We start from the raw sequence: 5882 nt of genomic DNA, 5'->3' as shown, positions 1-5882 counted from the left end.
TGTTTCGTTATGGCTGATAACGAAATGTTTAGCACAGAAAGTACCTTTCTCCCCTGGTGACCACACAATTGGACTTTCGTTTTGTTCGTAACTACTGGTGATTCACACTTTCACTCTTGTCACAAACACACGACCTCGAGACAACGAAACGATGAGTCGAAAACCACAGTCGAAGGAAATGGAGAAAAAAACAAAACACGTGCATTTGAGCAGCAAGTTTCGATTTGTCTGGCGCTGTGAAATAGAACGAGTCGTTTTTGGTTGAGAGAAAAAACCACGATGGGAGCTACGGCTGTGGGAGCAGTTGCAACGCGTGTTGTTGACCCTCTGCCGTCCAACTATGGAATGCCCGCCGAAGTTGGGCGCCTCGAACAGAACAATGCCTCCAGGTTGCGGCGACACTGGCGGCGCCTGGTGGGAAATGAAAACGTCGTCTGCGCTGGCGCGTACGTGGTGCGTTGGAAATAAGAAAATGGCTAAAAATGAAAAGAAAAAAAAAGGAAGGGGGGGGGGGGGGGAGAGAGAAAGACAGACAAAAATATGCGAGATGATGAAATTGGTGGCATCCTCGTTCACGAGAATTTCCTTTTTCTGTTTCGTTATTATTTTTTAAAATTGTATTCCAGAAAGCATTGTATTACCATAATCAACTTATTTCTGTAGATTTTTCATGAATCTAAATGTGATGTCCTGGTACCGACCTGAATAACAAAGGGTCTTTATATACTAGGCCAAAAAGGATGGCATGTGATGTATTTCGTCAAAATAAATCGATTCATCGTTTGTGATGGCACGTCGACTTCTAATGGTAAATACTGTGACAAGATTTGAATGTTAAACTGGAGATTGACCAGAATGATGGCCAATTACCAAAATTGTGCAGACGACGTTAAAACGAAGAAGAAAATGTCGATTTCTTTCTTGAAGTTTTTTTTTCAGCCAAACCAAAAGTCGATAATTTGAAGGACGAACAGATTCAGAAGCTGATACTTCACAGCTTCATGCACGTCCAAAACGAAATGTGGTGGTTCCTACTGGAAAATCATGGCCGGAAAGAGGAAAACGGAAGTTCTATCTGGAGTTGCCCCAAGTCTCGCTTGATGTACGAAGCTTACAAGCCAAAATTTGTCCTCAACTCGGGGCAACTATAGCCAACACATGGACGAAATAAAAACATTATCCCCCTCCAACCTTGCTCGTCACAAGCAATCAAGATTCTTGGGAGGGAAACGGGACTAATTATTCATTACTTGGCGTGTGGGACAGTGTGTGTGGTCATCACCGGCTGCCTACGCTATGAACAGGGCGGGATAGAAGTCCTTTGCGTTGGTTATGATTTACAATGTCTCTAACAAAAAAACAAAACAAATGGAGGCCTGTATTCTTATTAAGGTTTGCACGTACGATTATGGTAAAACAAGAGGCTTACTTGCCGATGTGTCAGTCCCGTTAATCAAAATGCGTGTAAGCCTAGTCTTCGTACAGTTGAATGACATGCTATCCGTTTTTAATTACGTGTATACAAAGGATAATGAGGCTTGATTTACACTTATCAAACTGTTGCTGGTGGATTATTGGCTAGAGACTATGCATGTTTGAACTCCAGAGACATCAACGACCCCCCTCGGATTTCTAGTGCGGGGTGCATGTACACAAAGAAGAATCCTTGGATGCTTTTTGCCCAACTTGGCTGGCATATAATAACTCGTATACATACATAAGCCCCCTTTTCGGGAATTAATTGGACGTTGAAGCGCTTTTCTATATGCACGATGCGCACGCACACGGAGGACACACACACACACACACTAACTGTTGTTTTTACAAAGGACGGCTCACCGGCTATATATATATCCTTCACAAGTGCAAAGTACTACGTACACGATCAGCTTGCACAGTCTTGTTATGAATTTGGAAAAAAAAAACGTCTTTTGTACGTGATCTTTTTTGGTAAAGAAGTCCTTTGCTTTTTCGATGGTGGATGTAGTTTGCAGATGCAGAAGAAAACGCTGGGGCTTATTGTGAATGTGAGAGCTTTAGATAGACTTTAGCAGAGTGGGAAGTTGATATACATTTTCGTGGGCGGACTTTATATCGAGGCGCATTAGAGATCTAAAATGCCTGATAATTGCAAAAGACGTAGTATAAGTTTTAGCTGTTATTCGGAATGTTTGTTGATGCACTGCTGCTTTTTCGTGGTTGTTTTGGCATTCGAAAACAACATATGCTGATTGGCGATTGTGTGCCCCACTATGAAGAATCTAGGTCACCTTGACAACCGGCTTCACGGTTTCATTTTTTTTTTTTGTCCCTTTACAGTGGCCAGATTAAAAATGCAGCTACTGTATTATCTTAATGAGCCGTTTCTCAAACAAAAACGCAAGGTGATTTAGTTTGGTTGCTGGACTACTAATGATGGCGGACAAAGACGTGACAATGCAATCTCTTGTTTTAGTAAATAAACGCGTGTAATCAAAATGTCAAATTCCATCGATTAAGAACAGGAAAAAATTATACGTGACACGTTGAAAATGATGGGCGGTGTTTGTCTGGGTGTCTAATCGCTAAGCGAAAATTGTTGGCACTAAACAGACTATTAGATCATTGCGTTTTTCCCGAAAAGGGAAACCATTTACAAATGGTGGTATGTATGCACACGTCACATAGAAAAATGACTCTCATAGTGTCCTTGTTTGAGATTTCTAATTTCTCAGCTCATTTGGAATAACACCCAACATATGACGCAATGTTTTGTGTGCGCAATCTGTAACCGAACTTTATACTTTTCAGTGTCTTCCCTTTAACTCTTGACGCTCGGGGCTAGAGCACTTGTAAGGTGTCTTATTTCACGTCGATGTACACAAAGGTTATCTACATACAGAAGCGTTCCGCATAAATCTTATCAGAAAACGTCCGGGACGGTACCGTATTGAAATGCAAGTTGCCCTTGGCACTGAAGACATTGCTGTTGTTCCAGTTTGTGCTGTCACAAGATAAGATTACTATTGAAATGAAGCGATAAAGTCAGAGTCTTTTTATCTGCTTCCGCGGTTGAAGAAAAAAAAAAATTGCATCATTTTTCTTTTTCTTAAATTGTCATCTTATTTCGTTGGAAAAAATGTAGCCCAATTCCGTGTGGTAAAAACATGGACATACCACCTGTTGAGCCTGGAAGCAGAGATAAACAATTCGGTCGTGCATGTCGTACAGCGATTTACAATCGTTCCCAAGAAATGTTTGCCAATTTCTTTTGCGTAAAGTACCGATTTCTTTTTTGGAAGTAAATTTTGCCGTTCGCGGTTCCCAGCGTTGCAAAATCAGTCGGTTGTTCTATATATTCGAATGTTGTTGCGTTACTAATAGAAAGCGACGTGGTTCACCGTTTCTTTATTGGCAAAGATCCCAATATGTGCGAATCAACTGGGTGTGTCCCTCGAAATATAAACATTTCTACCAAGTCCGATAGTGAATGAAACAGATGAGTTGAATACGAACAAGCCGGAACGGCTAATGATCCGACCGTTCACCGTAAGGCCGGAATATACGACTTGGTTTCTACCGTACATTTCAAATTTCTCAAGTGTTCCCGCCAGAAGAACTAAGAAAAAACGATTTTTGTTTTTCTGTTTGTTATTAAGCCATATCAACTTGTTAATAGCCATTATAACCTTCTTTTCTTGCTTAATTTTTTTTTTCTTCTCGTTACACTGCGAAATTTAAATAGGGATACCCGCATTTTCTTTTCTCTTTTCACTTTGACATGTAATTAAAAATTTTCTCACGAACATTTGGCAATCCCTTGATTGCGTTTGTTATGCAACTCTTATCCTGTCTTACCTTTCGTCATTTTATCAACTACCAAATTGCGACACACTAACGGGATGGATTCATTTTGCTTTATCGATGCAGTGCTAGTTGCAATTGCATAGACAAAAGGCTTAATGAGTGCGCTGGTCATCTCTCGGGATTGACATCAGTCGAGAAATTATACCGCCCACGCATAACACTCGATAGCTTTTCGAACATCAATTTCGAAACACGCATACAAAATCTTAAGCTACAATGAAACACCTAAACATGTAAAGGCAATTGAATATTCAAGTTACACGAGGAGCCTTCGTAACTCGCTAATTATTGCCTTAATGCAAATGCCAGCGTGCACCACAGTGCGATTTAGCTCTGCTAAACGTTTCCATGTAACGCAAATCAGCCAAATATTAATCAAGAAGGTTAGCAACGGCTGACTAAACCTGCTGCCTATAACATGTACGTTCATAGCCCATCGTGTACTAGAGAACCTGTTGAAAATCTGCACTTTAAACTTTTTAGTTCGGTGAAACTATGCTCATACAGAGCACGTCGTGAAATGTAAGTTTTACCTACGTACGTCAGGCATCATCTGGAGTGCTGTACTAAGACGAAAAAAATGAAAAAAAATGGCACGCGCTTGTAACGTAGGACGAGACTCTTTGCCTTTTGAAGTCCAATTTTTGCTTGAAGGGGTGCGTTAATTTTCTAGCGAACCTTTCACCGTAATGAAAGTTTGAAATTATTTGCGAAAATGGGAGAGGAGGAACAGAAAAATAAAATGGAAGGAGGAGGGGGAGGAGGGCGACGTTTCAAGATGTACATCCGTATGAAGAAAGGTCCTACGTCAAATGCAACTCTATTTAATTAGCTCTTTATGTACAATGTACACACACACACTCTGACGACTGGACGAATTGTGATGAAATCACGTTCGGTTCGAAGAATCAGTCAGCGGAAACATTACGTACGTCTTTTCGCTTCACTTTATCATGGCTGCTGACTGCGCTTGTCAAACAACGAGATCCTCTAAAACTGTAAACAGCGGCTGGGTGCATTACACGTCCCCCTATACAATTAGTTCAATTTCGAGCAGTGAAACTAATCCAATCATTCAATCAATTCTAAATGCTCAAAACGAAAATATTGAATCAAACAATACACGCTTGATTTTGCCGAGGCGTCTCATTATAAAAGTCTTTATTGATTTTTGTTGAAATCATGACACTTTTTTTTTTTTTTTGATCAGCTAAATTTACAGGGGCCATTGATGACTGGGTGTCGCCTTTCGAAGTTAGTTACTATAACAAGAAGAATCTGGGGACGTGAGGGGGGGGGGGGAGAGCTAAAAGACAACAAACAACATTGATCCTCAAGTACAGTAGGGCACAATCAGCAAGAACTGCGAAACAAATTGTTGTTTGTCTCGCCCTTGTTTTCGGGAAACGTCCGCACAGTCTTTCTGGCGAACTCGATATCTCGTCCAATTAGGACGTTCTTCGATGAACTGTGCGGACATGTGACGAGTATAGATCTTTTGTTGTCTTCCCATTTTACGTCTATAGATTAAAGTTGATTGGCGTCACGTTACTTGTGATAAGCATGATACAGACATTTATATATACAACAGAGTGTAACCTCTTTGTAGGTTAAAGTAGCAATAAAGAAGAATAAAAAAGAATAGCATATACAAAGAACAATTTTTTTTTTGCGCCTTTGAAGAGACGGTTGACAGCCTACCAATTGAAATGTGAATCAAAGTGGGAATCAAATGGTTTTGAACGCTGTCGAAACCAATAGAGCAGTCGAATATAATTGGATGTTCCCTATCCTTTTTTTTTTTTTTTAAATATATATATATACGTATATAACATTCACACATTGATTTCTTTCTCCCTCCTTTTTTTTTGTGTTGTAATCTTCTTGTTTCCGCTTGAGTTCCTATAAAAGTCCCATCAAGCTGCCTTTCAATTTGGGCATCACTTTTCTTTTTTTTTTTCTTTTTTTTTAAATCGAAGGAATGCGTCATTTCTATACACATACAAGACAGCTATCGAATTTTGTGTTGCAATTCA

Source organism: Daphnia carinata, chromosome 1, assembly GCF_022539665.2.
Source record: "Daphnia carinata strain CSIRO-1 chromosome 1, CSIRO_AGI_Dcar_HiC_V3, whole genome shotgun sequence".
NCBI lineage: Eukaryota > Metazoa > Arthropoda > Branchiopoda > Diplostraca > Daphniidae > Daphnia > Daphnia carinata.
The sequence above is the reverse complement of the archived record's forward strand: the minus strand, read 5'-3'. Positions refer to the sequence as shown.